Source organism: Grammomys surdaster, unplaced genomic scaffold, assembly GCF_004785775.1.
Source record: "Grammomys surdaster isolate TR1022 unplaced genomic scaffold, NIH_TR_1.0 125688, whole genome shotgun sequence".
NCBI lineage: Eukaryota > Metazoa > Chordata > Mammalia > Rodentia > Muridae > Grammomys > Grammomys surdaster.
In genome coordinates, this window is record NW_021620524.1 from 981,801 (window position 1) to 996,071 (window position 14,271).

At 47.2% G+C, this 14,271-nt stretch overlaps 1 protein-coding gene across 1 annotated transcript in view; it reads left to right on the top strand.

Moving 5' to 3' along the window:
* The first annotated feature begins 8,810 nt into the window (after positions 1 to 8,810).
* The window catches only part of Ccdc57 (coiled-coil domain containing 57), a 101,350-nt gene continuing 95,889 nt past the window's right edge, over positions 8,811 to 14,271 (top strand). Inside the window, exon 1 of the mRNA XM_028787976.1 lies at positions 8,811 to 8,945. The gene's annotated coding sequence lies outside the window, so the exon portion shown is untranslated. The remainder of the gene's footprint in view (positions 8,946 to 14,271) is intronic.

The following is a 14,271-nucleotide window of genomic DNA, read 5'->3' on the forward strand; positions in this document are numbered from 1 at the left end:
AGGCCGGCTGGCCTGAAGCATGTAGTACTACAGCACAAACAGGAGGCACATTCCACCTCAACAAAGTGGAATGTGAGCCGACTACCTGACCTCCACACCTTTGCCGTTGATACCCTCTAACCCAAACTCCCTCTCACGCACAGTAACTATTTTCTTAAAAGGCACAGTGATTGAGGGAGACATCCTAATGTTAACCCTGACCCCTACGTGCACCCGAGTGGTCAGGCGTATCCATGTAGTACACACATATACAAAGCAAAAATGTATGTGCACATAGAGACCAGAAGGACACCCCCAGTGCAACCTGTATCACGTGTCTTCCTTTCTACTTCCCCAAATTGCCCTTTCCCAGCAGGGTATGCTGTTACTTGTGCGTCACCTCTTTTTAAGATTAAAATGAAGTTTTCATAAAGAAACGGTGGCATCCAGTGCCTGCAAGTGTTCTCAAAAATCTTTCCATCATCCATCACAGAAACCCTGCACCCGCTGGGTAATCACTCTGCCCCAGGTAGCAACTGTTTCTGTGCCTTCCGCCTCTTTCTCTGTGGACCTTTTATGCACAAGGAAACTGTGATTTTCAGGGACTGAGCCTGTGGCCTCAGGCAAGTGCTCTACTGTGGCGCTCTGCTTGCAGGCATTTTTCTTCTTTTTATTTTAAGACAGGTCTCACTAAGTTTTCTAGGCAGGCCTTGAACTTGCAGTCCTCCTGCCTCAGCCTCCCAAAGCCACAGGGATTGAAAGTCTGGCTCAGAATGTGGCCTTATGTGACCGATTCCTTTCACTGACCATAAAGTCTTCAGATTTATTAGTACTTCACTGCTTTTACACTGAGTAATATCCCATTATTGTTGTGTTTATAAAAAGATAAAGAGATAAAGAGTGTGTTCTGTGGGTGTGCGGAGGGGTATGGGGAAAGGGGATGTCTCAGCGGGCCCATGCCAAGGCATCTCTTCCCCCTGAGGGACCAGTCACACACCGGTATAGCTTAGAATAGAGTTTATTCAGGGCATGGGGAGGGGAGCCAGGAGGGGTAGTAGAGGCAGAGAGAGAGAGAGGGGAGAAGAGAGGAGAGGAGAGGAGAGGAGAGAGAGGAGGCCGGCCATGACCACATGGAAAGAGGGGGAAGGGAAGGGGGAGGGGGAGGGGGCAGAGAGAAGCTACAGGCAAGATCAAGAGATTAAGAGGGTAAGGGAGCAGAGAGGTAGAGGAGTAGAGGCCAGCCATGACCAGGTGGAGGGATTAAGAGAGAGAGGAGGGGTCAAGCAGCCCCTTTTATAGTGAGCAGGCCTACCTGACTGTTGCCAGGTAACTGTGGAGGTGGAGTTTAGACAGAATACTAACAATTATTTGGACAGAAAGTATATGTTCTATACATCTCTTCTTCATCTGTTGATGGACATTTTGGCCATTACTGCCTCTTGCCTATCGTGATTTATGCTCTTATGATTATTTACATACAAGCCCTTGTACAAACATAGGTCTCCATCTTTCTCAGCAATATATGGGAGAATGGCTGGGCGGTGGTGGCACATGCCTTTAATCCCAGCACTTGGGAGGCAGAGGCAGGCGGATTTCTGAGTTCCAGGCCAGCCTGGTCTACAGAGTGAGTTCCAGGACAGCCAGGGCTATACAGAGAAACCCTGTCTCGAAAAAACAAAAAACAAAAACAAAATATATATATATATATATATATGGGAGAGTGAAACTGCTGGCTCACAACACAGGAATTGCGTGTTTGTTGCGTGTTTAGCTTCATGAGGAACTACCTACCACGCTGCTTTCCACACCATCTGCCCCATGTCACACTTCCACCACAGAGCAGAAGACTTCCAGTTTCCCCGTGTTCTTGTGAACACCAATCTTCTCTGGTTGTGGGTTTTCTGTTTTTATTTTTATTGAAGTTATCCTTATGGGTGTGGATTTGATTTGCATTTGTGGTTTTGATTTGCATATGTGGTTTTGATTTGCATTTCTAAAGTGACCAATAATGAACATCATTTTGTGTGTGTGTGTGTGTGTGTGTGTGTGTGTGTGTGTAGCATGTGGGAGGGTACTTAAGCACATATGTGCATGTGGAGGCCCAATATTGACAGACGACAGATGTCTTTCTTGATTGTTCCCCGATCTTATTTATTAAGGCAGAATCTCTCTCTCTCTCTCTCATTGAACCCAGAGCTCAACCATTTGCCTGGTCTGCCTACCTACTTTGCCTGAGAGACTCTCTGTCTCCACTTTCCACTTCCTTGTGGCTGAGATCACAGAGAGGCCACCACACCCACTCTGTTGGCGTTTACATGGACACTAGAGAGCTGAATTCCTCCGATCCTCACACTTGTAAGGTGAAAACTTTGCCCACCCACTAAGCCATCTCCCTGGCCCCTAGAACATCTTGTTTACTGCCCCCATTCCCCCTCCCCCAGCGTCTCACTATGTAGCACTGGCTAGCCTCGATTTCTACCCACCTGTCTGTACCTCTTCCACTAAGTGTTGGGCTTAAAGGTAAGACACCAACAGGCCTTTTGTTACCTTTATTTTTAATTGCTTGTGGTTTTAGTGTCCTGACAAAAACCCTCTGCCATGAAATTTTACATATATTTTTCTTTTCTTTCTCTTTATTTTTGATGTTCAGAATAGAACCCTTACCCAATGTTTTCTTCTAAGAGTTGATGGTTCATTGACCCATTGTCCAATTTCAAGATACTCTCCATGAACGGCTTGAAATAGAGATCTGGTCTCATTCCTCTACATGTGGACATCCAGTTATCTCAGCATTTAAAAAAATGTTTGGAATTTTTTTTTTTGTTATCGTTGTTTTAGGTCAAACTCAGGAGCTTTCACATGCTATGCAAGAGTTTATCTATCGACCTACACTGCCAGCGCCACATAGATGTCTTTTGTTTTTGTTTCTGAGACAGGATCTCACTGTCGTGTAGCCCAGGTTATGTTCTTCTTGCCTTATTCTCCCAGGTGCTGGTATTAAAGGTCTGAGCCATGGTACTTGGTTTAGCATTTTGTTTTGTTTTTGAGACAAGGTTTCTCTATGTAGCCTTGGTGGTCTGGAACTCACTATGTAAGCCAAGCTGGACTCAAATTCATAGAGGTTTCTGCCTGCCTCTGCCTCCCACATGCTAGGATTATAGGTATGTGCTGCTATGTCAGAGGTCTGTCACTTTCTTGGTTGCAGACTAGAAGTGTGTGTTCACCCTCCTCTGCGCCTAAGCTAGAGTGGGCATTGCCTGGCAGGACTTTCCCTGTGAAACTGCAGACTGCCTTGGGTCTCTCTCTCTCCTATGGGGTGACAAAGGTCTTTGTCAATATCCTCCCTCTCCTCCTTAACCGGAATGCTGTGGGGATTCCAGGATTTAGCTGCAGTAATACTCTACTTGTACTAGCCTGGCCAGGCCCACAGAGAGTTACAATTTTGTCTGTAAGTCTCCAACTAGACAGGTGATTTGGTGAACAGGGCACTCGTACCCTAGTTCAATCTTTAAGGAGGATGGGCAGGGGAATTTGTTCTGGGATTCTGGGTTCCTCCACACACACCTACTGTGGTACAAACTATCTGCTGGCCTTGTGGTGGCATATTCAGCCTTCTATTAGTCAGGGTTATGTAGAGGAGCAGAACTGATCCAATGAAGGAATTTATTAGAATGGCTCACAGGTTGTGGCCCAGCTAGTCCAACAGTGGCTACCAATGGAAGGTCCAAGATCCGGTAGTTGTTCAGTCCATGAGGCTGGATGTCTCAGCTGGTCTTCAGTATGCACTGGGATCCTGAAGAAATAGGCTCTAATGCCAGTGAAGGAGCGAGAGAAGGAGTGTGAGAGCGAGCAGGCGAAGAGTGAAGAGCGTCCCCTCTTCTGTGTCCTCTTCTAGGCCAGAAGGTGTGCCCAGATTAAAGGTATCTCTTCTCACCTCAAAAGATCCAAGTTAGGCGTGGGTCTTCCTGCTTCAACTGATTTAATAATAATTAAAAAAAAAATCCTTCACATGTGTACCCAGCCACTTGGGTTTTAGTCAATTCCAGATACAGTTAGGTCAACAACCAAGAATGGCCATCACAAGCCTCCATTGGATTCCTGATCACTAGTGTCTCCCTCCCCTCCCTCAATGTTCTTTGGCCTGTTATCTTTCTCCATATCCCTAGGGCTCAAGAGCAGCACCTGGCCTATCTGTATCTCTATCCCATCTCTAAAGAGCAGGCGACAACATGCTGCTTCAGAGATTGAAGGCGGTGCTCTAAAGTGACCTTTCCAGTCTTGGCTTATGAGGTGACACTAAGAAGCCACAGGGCCACCAAGGCTCTACCAGTGGCCAAAAGTACAGCTGAGGACAGAGGGAAGACCTGTTCTGAGCTCAGAGAACAGTCTGTGGTTGCACAGCCTCTGCTGACAGCAGTCTGTGAACACTCTAGTCATGGGGATAATTGTCAGAACTTACCAACTCCAGCACTGCACAGACCCTTGCTCCTTATCCCCACCACCTCAGACGAACCGAAACCCTTATCAGGTAGTGTTGATTATTCTCTGCCTTGGCTCGGCCTAGACCTAAAACCCACCAACCACTCCTCATACCCATGGCTTCTCCTGTGGACATCCTTGGGCCTCCCTAGCTTCTAGAGGTTCCCTCCCCTTTAGCAGCCCAGAGATCTTCTCCATATCTCCTGATTCCCTTAGGTTCTGGAGAATCTCTCCTGGGGCCTTGTTCATACTTTTTCTGTCCACTGTACTTCATCTACTCTCACAACCTTCAAGACCACCCTTACGCTGACTCTGGTCCACGTAGCCCAGGTGCCCTGGGGTGCCCTCAGTCTTGCTTGGCCCAAGCAGAGCTGCTTCTGCTCCCCCTTCCCCCGACTGGCCTTCGGGATCTTCTTTCCCTTGCTTTCTGTCTATATCAATAGTAATCCCCTGCATCCCACTGGACCTCCAGGCTCAGGACCAGGATCAGACAGACAAGGTGTGTGGATGGTCAGCAGGAGGTGGTCTAGCTCCCAGCCTATCTATCCAGCCTTCATCCCTTTAGCCCATTCTCCATCAGCAATGGGGTTGAACTGCAGACTTTCCCCATGGTCAGTACTGCTTTGCTTATGTTTAGCACTGGTTCAGATAAGCACGCACAATGGTCTATGACTTCAGTTGAACACTGCTTGGACATCTGCTGGCTTGTGACCCCAAGAACAAAAATAAAAATACCTGGTCCCTTGATTTTTCTTCCTCTACTGACTGAGGCCTGGTTCACCTCCACCCTCTACCTGGAGCCTATCATGTCTGCACTCCAACTAGAGATTCACAGTGTGGAACACCTCAAACCAAGGGGACAGAGGTCATGATCTTCCTATCCTTGCTTTGAAATGTTTTTGCTCTCAGCTTTCATCACAGAAGAATCAAGAGTTCAAGGAGAGGCCAGACCATAGAAAGGGGACAAGGGAGCTTAAGGGTAGGCAGCCTTTGTGCTAAACTCATGCCTCAGACCAAGGGATGGGTGAAGCTCTGCCCAACTGTCCATCAGAAACTAGGAACTACTACCCCTCCCTGTGAGTCAGCACTGAGACCTCAGAGGCCAAGCACACAGGGAAGCAAAAGAAAAGACCACAGGTTTCTGATAGAGAGATCAGTGACTGAGCTGCTGTTTCTGGTGTACAAGACCAGTGCTGCCTTCTCAGACACATACCTTCATTTCTTCCAAAGCCTCTCTCTCTCTCTCTCTCTCTCTCTCTCTCTCTCTCTCTCTCTCTCTCTCTTTCTCTCTCTGTCTCTGTCTCTCCTTCTTCTTTCCTGCCTTTCTTTCTTTTTTTGTTTTGTTTTTGTTTTTTTGTGAAAGGGTTTTTCTTAACTTTGGCTGCCCTGGAACTCACTCTGTAGACCAGGCTGGCCTTGAACTCACAGAGATCTACCTGCCTCTGCCTCCCAAGTGCTAGGATTAAAGACATGTACCACCAATGCCTGACTAAAGCATCATCTCTTATGTCCTCAGTCTCTAGCCAGCCCACCCATCCTGGTGGTCCTATTCAAATAATTCCCTGGTTCTTAGGAAATGAACCATTTGTACAGGGTGACAGACGTTGCCAGTAATAGTCGTCCCCGGAGTGGCTCCCTACTTAGGGACCTTGAAAGGAACACATATCTGCATCCATTGTCACTCACAGAGATGCTTTCGTCTCCACTTCTCAGCTTACCTCCTGCCCCCTGACAGATAGAGAAGTCACTCCAGCAAGCTTGACACTGCCATTTCCTGAACCTAAAGGAAGTGGCTTGCTCACGCCCACATAGGAGTGTGCCCAGGCAGAGCCTGGCCTTACTTCTCATACCAGATCCCTGTGCTAGTGGCTCCAACAAGGCCTAGAGTCTCAAGGCAGACATCTGTGTGTGTGTGTGTGTGTGTGTGTGTGTGTGTGTGTGTATGTGTGTGTTTGTGAATGGGTGTGGGGTGTGTGTGGATATGTATATATGTGTGGGGTGTATGTATATATGTGTAGGGTGTGTGTGTATGTGTATATGAATGTGTGTGTGTGTGTGCCATATATCTGTGGTATGTGTTTGAATGTGTGTGAGATGTGTATGTATGTGTGGTGTGTTTGTGTGTATGTATGGGGTGAATGCGTGTGAATGTATGTGTGTATATGTGTGCATATATGTGTGGTGTGTATGTGAGTGTGTGTGGAGTGTGGTGTGTATGTGAATGTGTGTGGGATGTGTATGTATCTGTGTGTGTGATGCATGTGTGTGTATGAGGGGGTGAATGTATATGGGTGTGTGTGTAAATGTGTGTGTGGTGTCTGTGTGTATGTGGGGATGTGTGAATGTGTGTTAGGTGTGTGTATGTATGCATGTGTATATGTGTGTATATACATGTGAGGGGTATGTGTGTGTGAATGTGGGGGGAGGCATGTGTGTATATACATGTGAGGGGTATGTGTGTGTGAATGTGGGGGGGAGGCATGTGTGTATATATGTGTGGGGTGTGTGTATGTATATGTGTATGTATTATGTAGGGAGGGTTGCATGTGTGTGTATGTATGTGTGTGTGGTGTGTGTATATGTGTGTATGGGATGTGTGTGTATGTATGTGTGTATGTGTGGGGGTGTATGTATGTGTATGTGTGTGAATGTGGGGGGAAGTGTGTGCATATGTGTGTGTGTATATGTGGGGTGTGTGTATGTATGTGTATTATATGGGGGATTGTATGTGTGTGTATGTATGTGTATGAGTGCATGTGTGTGAATATGTGTGTTGGCGATAAGTGCCACCACAAGGTTAGCCTATGGCCGAAAGTCAAAGAAAGGACTCCCGAGTTGTGGGTGGCCAGAACCAGGTGTCCTTGGGTAGATCTTGTGTTGCCTTCTATCGCATGGCACTGTCCTAGGAGAGTGTCTAGCTACCAAGTTAGGCTGCTCACTCAGTGATCAGAGGCATCCACCACGTCAGCCTGTGTTCTGACATCCCAGAATTCTGATTGAATTCTAGCCTTTCAGCCTTTCTACCCTTCCTTGCTCATTCCATCCTGGACCCCATGCATGACATCCGCACTGGGATGATGGCATTGATGCCTGGTGGTCGAGGACAGTTGACCTCTCTTCTACGTCTTAACCTGTATCAGGGATCACTGTAGAGTGGCCCCTGGAGCCCAGCACAGGCTCAGACAATGTGGTCTATAGTGGGGCACATGCTGGCTCCCCAGAAGACAGGTTCTAGTCCTGGCCACCTGTGTTGCCAGGACTTGGAGACAGCATTGCTGAAGGTACAATTGGGTAAGATGAGGTTGCACTGTCCCAGGTACATCCTGACCCAATGTGACTGGCATCCTGTGCAGAGCAGTGTGAGAAGGAAGAGGCACCGTGCAGAAAGCACCTGCAGCCGAGGACACCAAGGATGCCTGACACCACCAGCAGGTAACACACACAAGGGGGATCTTCCCTTTGAGCCTTGGGTGTGGGGCTGGCCCTGACAGCACCCTAGTTTCCCCACAATGATGACAGCTAAGGATGATAACATCCTTTCTTACTACAACTGGTCTGTCTTTCACCCATGAGTCCCGCCTGTATTGTCCTCCAGGAGAGTGATGTAAATGTTATCTCCTTAGCCATCTCCTGATGGGTGACGCTAAGAAAGGAGGAAGAGGCAGGGGAAAGAGGTGTATGCCGTGCAGGGGGTTCAGGGGAGGGTTCTTCTGCCTGGAGGTGCCAAGGGTTCCAGCACATCCTTGAAAGAATCATGGCAGGTCTAAGATGTGGCCATCTGGGAGACTGCAGGGTGTGGCAGTGTGAGCCAGCCAGCACCCTCAGGCGGTATTTGAAAGAACCGTGGGGTGCAAGGGTGTTTGGTAGGGCAGAGTAATTGAGGAAGACGCAGTCCTATTTTGAGCCATTGTGGGGAGGTGCAACCTCCGCCCACCCTTGCCATGTGCACCCTTGTCACAGTCTCATGTGCAGTCTACAAAGGAAAAACCTTAGTCCCGGAATAACTCCCACTCAGGATGTGCAGGCTCCACCCCTGAGCTCCCAGTCGCTCCGCCTTCCGGCGCCTCCGGCTAAGCTGAAGTTAGCCCTTTGGGGCTCCAGGATGGGCACCCTGGGGACCCTCGGGCCAGCTAGGTGGGAGGGCACAGGGTTCCACAGGTGTGGGTCCTTGGTCACTGGCTTGCACTACTCAGGGAGTCCGGTAGGCTACGGAACCCATGCTTCTCTTCCTTCGGTACCAACGCACGTATCGGAACTCTGTGTTGAGACTCCTGTTTCTGCCCGGCGGGACTGAAGCGCGGCTCAGGGTACACCCGGACTAAGGTTACGGACTCCAGTCGCTATGGTAACGTGGCCCGCGCTATAGGCGCGGGAGGGAGAGTGCTGGCGCTCGGAATCCTGGAGACCCGGGTCTGGGCTGGCGCAGCTCTAGGTCGCACGCGGGAGACGAAGCTAATTCCGCTGGGTCCTGCCGAGTGGCACACGCGGTGAGTGGACGGCCATCGCATCAGATTCTTGCTTCCCTGTAGCTTTGACCGAGACTCCTAAACGCCTACCTCGTGAGTAGCCACACGAGATCATCCAGGGACAGCGTCCAGCACCAGCACAGGGTGCAGGTTTCACTCAAACCAGCATATAACCGCAGTGTTTTCACTGTTCTGCATCCTGCAGCAGCGCTTCAGTCCCTCATTGACTTCACTAGTCAGTTATCTTGTAGACTGTATTTCATCCTGGGTTGGCCCGATATTTAACGTGATTAAGTTACACATTTTTAACAACAACAACAACAACAAAAAAATGGCGCACTCGTGCCTCTCAGAAGGCAGACGCCTCATTACTGGGGAATACTTAATGTCACCAAGTTTTGAGTGGTTTAAGTGTGCCTGCCAAGCTGCTAACATAAAGTTACTATTTTCTGCTCAGTATGGTGGCGCATGCCTTAAAATCCCAGCACTTGGGAGGCAGTCGGATTTCTGTGATTTCGAGGCCAGCCTGGTATAGTTCCGGGACAGCCAGAGCTATGTAGAGACCCTTTCTTTAAAAACTATAAAAAAAAAAAACAAAACAAAGTTACTGTTTTCTTATTGTAAATAATAAATAGCATAATAGCATTTGGGGAGGTGCTTGACTGTAAAAGTCATATTTCAGTTACTAATTTTAGCATACATCATTGAAAGCTTCCAGATTTTTTTCTTTCGAATTCATGTTTTATTCTTGTTATGTTGGATGGAGAAAATGAATCACAAGTTAACTGAATCAAACCATTCAGACCTTTCAGACTAGCCTGGGATCCAGTTTCCAGCAGTCTTTATTTAGAATCTGGATCAGAGTAGATTTCAATCACTGCCCTGGCAGCTGGGGCCCTGGGAGAGCTGCAGGAAACAGGCACAGAATGTATTCTCCAGGGCTCCTGCCTGGGTACAGGTCGGTCCTCCCTGAGGATAGCAGGTGAAGAATAATAGCAACTCCCAAGGGATTGGGGGTAGCACAAGCTAGTCATGAAAAGATGGAGATCATTGATGTCCCCACAGGGAAACCTCAAAGGTCACTGCCCTTTCCCCTATGTCCTGGAATCCTTTATGAAACTGCTCCATGAGGACCAAGCAGGAATTTCCTTGGCTTCAGGAATAGTCCAATATAAGCCCATTGTCGTAGTTACTGTTCTATTGCTATGAAGAGACACCATGACCAAGGCAACTCTTATAAAGGAAAGCATTTAACTGGAGGCTGGCTTACAGCTTCAGAGGCTTAGTCCATTGTCATGGTAGTGAGCATGGTGCTGGGTAGCTGACAGCTACATCCTGATCCACAGCCAGAGAGACAGAGACTGAGAGAGTCCGGCATGGGCTTTTGAAACCTCAAAGCCCACCCTAGTGATACACTTCCTTCTACAAGGCCACACCTCCTAATCCTTGTAATCTCTTCAAGTAGTTCCACTCCCTGGTGACTAAGCATTCAAATCTATAAATCTGTGGGGGCCATTCTTTTTTTTTTTTCTCGAGACAGGGTTTCTCTGTGTAGCCTTGGCTGTCCTGGAACTCACTCTGTAGACCAGGCTAGCCTCGAACTCAGAAATCCGCCTGCCTCTGCCTCTGTGGGGGCCATTCTTACTCAGACCACCACATCCATATATAAGCCTCTGGGAACATTTCACTTTTCTCTGGGATGCTTAGCTTGCAGGGCCTGGTGTGTGTTATTTTTCACCCTCACCCTGATAATACTTTACCTTCAAGAAATTCCAATTTCTGCAGAAAGCTGAAGATTTCCCGGTCACACCAGAGTCTCATTGACTCTTCTGGTCCTATGTCTCTTGTCTCTTCTTCTTCTTTTTTTTTTTTTTAACTTTATTTATTTATTTATTTATTATAAGTACACTGTAGCTGTCTTCAGACACCCCACAAGAGGGCATCAGATCTCATTGCAGATGGTTGTGAGCCACCATGTGGTTGCTGGGATTTGAACTCATGACCTCTAGAAGAGCAGTCAGTGCTCTTAACCACTGAGCCATCTCACCAGCCCTCTCTTGTCTCTTCTTAAGCACCCACATAATTCCAATTGATTTCAGTCTGAGGAACCACCATCTCTATTCTGATTCCTGGATTTTCTTTTTACTGGAGCCACAAGGCCTCATTTGGAGCTGGCAGAGAATCAGCACTTACATTGCCTGATGTGGAGTCCGAGAGCCATGGTGCTTAAGTGTGGTGACCTCTTTCCGTCTCTGGCAGCCTCAGTCCTGAAGTAATTCTATATATGATATTTGTCAAATATTTTTCTATTTCTATTACTCCTACATTGATTACTGGCACTTTGCTGTAAAACAGTGTCTTTCCTTATAATTTTTCCATTAATTAAATTATTCACCTTATATCTCAGTTGCAGCCCCCTCTCCTTTCACTCTCCCTCTTTAAGGTCTAAGTAGAATGTTAAGGCCTAGGTGACTGTTGCCTATCCAGCCAGCCATCTTGTTTTGCTACTAATGTTATAAGGAAACTTTCTCCCGCTCTAGTTGATCACATATTCTGTTATGTTCTGTGCATGGTGTTCTTGGAAACCAGTAAAGGTCAGTTAGAACTGCTTTGTATAGTTAGCCACAAATAAGCTTGGACCTGAACCACCCATCAGCACTTTCCGCACCTATGTATGCTCTTTTATGGTTTCTTGTCTTTAAAAGCTGCCCCTGGGATGGACCCCAACATAAGAAAGACACCTGCACCAATATAAGAAGCCATTTGGAAAAAACTTTCATTTTGAGTGGGGGGTCAAATAAAGTTTACGTTCCCAAGACCTTCCTGGGAATTGACATTCTACTTGGCAGAAAGAGACATGTATGTGGGTAACTGACATCCCACTTGGCAAGTTAAGACATAAATGTTAGGCAAGTCAAGTCGCCCAGCCACAGTTGACTACACCAACCAATGGGAGCAGGATAAATGTACAAAAAAGACATGCTCCTAAGGAAATCCCCTATCCCTACATCCTGACTGGTGGAATAACTTGGCACAGATGTTTGTGGATTTCAGGGCTTAAAAAGCTCTGTAGGATCCAGTCTCCAGGTTGCAGCTAGCTCCTGCGTCTGATCTATGGCCGTGATCGATCAGTCCTGGGGCAAATGCTCAATAAACTATCCCTGTCTGACTGAGATTGGTGTTTGTGTGGTTTGTGAGATGACTCCTGGGCCCCAACACCAACCCCCTACCCACCCCCCCCCACACACACACAACAACCTGGAAGGCAGAGGCAGAGGTAGAGGCAGAAAGATCTCTGTGAGTTCCAGGCCAGTATGGTCTACATAGAGAGTTTGTCTCAGAAAAACAAAAAAAGAAAACAAAAGACTGAAAACTCTTTAAGCTAGCCATCCTGTATATGTTGCCAGGTGGTCATGGAGCATATTTTTAATTGCAGCACTCAGAAGGCAGAGGCAGGCAGATCTCTGAGCTTGAGGCCAGCCTGGTCTGTAGAGTGAGTTCCTGGACAGCAAGGGCTACACAGAGAAACCCTCTTCCTCTCCCCCTCCAAAAAAGAAAAGAAAATGCCCTCCAGGCTTGCCTGCTTATGGCTGGATCTTCTGGAGGCATTTTCTCAATTGGGGTTCCCTCCTTTCAGATGACTCTAACTTGTGTCAAGTCGATGTAAAATTAGCTGGCATAGGGAGGAAGGGTTTATTCATTTTACACAGTCACAGACCGTCACTGAGGAAAGACAAGACAAGAACTGGAGGCAGGAACTGAAGCAGAGGCTGTGGAGGGCACTCACTGTTCACTGGCCTGGTCTTCAGGGTTTGCCCAGTTTGTTTCCTTATACAAGCCAAGACCACCTGCCCAGGGTGGTCCCATCCATACTGGGCTAGGCCCTCCTACACTAATCATTAACCAAGACACTGTCTCACAGACTTGCTTACAGGTAATCTTTGGGCAATCTGATGGAGGCAGTCTTCTCAACTGACACTCCTTTTCCCAAACAATTCTAGCCCATGTCAGGGCAACAAAAGCTAAGCAGGACATCCTCTAATACACACAGCATGGCTTCAGAATGGCAGCCCATTTTCCTATGGAAAAACAGGTCTATCATAACTTTCAGGTATATTGCTTGTGTGCAGTTTTTATTTTTACTAGAATATAGAGTCAAAATACTGTTTTTCAAAGTCTTTGTGTGTGATACCCATTTCTTTTATTTATTTATTTATTTATTTATTTATTTTACATATATGAGTATGAGTACACTATAGTTGTCTTCAGACATACCAGAAGAGGGGCATCGGATCCCATTACAGATGGTTGTGAGCCACCATGTGGTTACTGGGAATTGAACTCAGGACCTCTGGAAGAGCAGTCAGTGCTCTTAACCGCTGAGCCATCTTTCCAGTCCGTGATACCCATTTCTAATGGCATTAGCCTCTCTCATTTTTATTTTATTCTAAATGTTTATTGGTAAGTTTTGTGGGTTTGGGGGCTTGTGAAACACTGTATGTATCTAATAGTTAATCTTAAGTATGAGATTGTATGACTTCCATTTTTATTTCTCAGTTACTTGTGTGCCCCTTGTGGCATGGCACCTCTCTCCTCCAGGAAGTGAAATAAAATAGTGGGAATTCATTTACTCTTGCCTCTTATTACAGATTTAAAAATTGTAATTGTAGGCCGGGCAGGGGTGGTGCATGCCTTTAATCCCAGCACTTGGGAGGCAGAAGCAGGCGGATTTCTAAGTTCGAGGCCAGCCTGGTCTACAGAGTGAGTTCCAGGACAGCCAGGGCTGCACAGAGAAACCCTGTCTCGAAGAAAAACAAAACAAAACAAATTGTAATTGTAATTTTTATTCTCCAGAGGTGATTGTCAGAAGCTCACTGCTTCAGTCTGCTCACCTAGGCCTCATCCTAGAAGCTTCTAGCCTCTATACAATCTTATCTAGGCCTAGAATGTTTTCAGCCTCTGAGACTTGCTGCTAAATAAACTTACCCCTTCCTAGTTTTTTCTTCAGTCTGGGTGACTGGTTCAATTCAGCTATTATGACTCAAACTTCTCTCCAAGCTGACTGATTCACTCTGGCAAATTGCTCTGCTTGGCCTCATATCAACTTTGGCAATCTGTTCTAATCTTCTGGCTCCTACTCACTCTCTGGCTCATTCTATCCTCACCTGTGTGTTCTCGTTCTCTCTCTCTCTCTCTCTCTCTCTCTCTCTCTCTCTCTCTCCCTCTCTCCCTCTCTCCCTCTCTCCCTCTCTCCCTCTCTCCCTCTCTCCCTCTCTCCCTCTCTCCCTCTCTCCCTCTCCCCCTCTCCCCCTCTCTCCCTCTCCCCCTCTCTCCCTCTCTCCCTCTC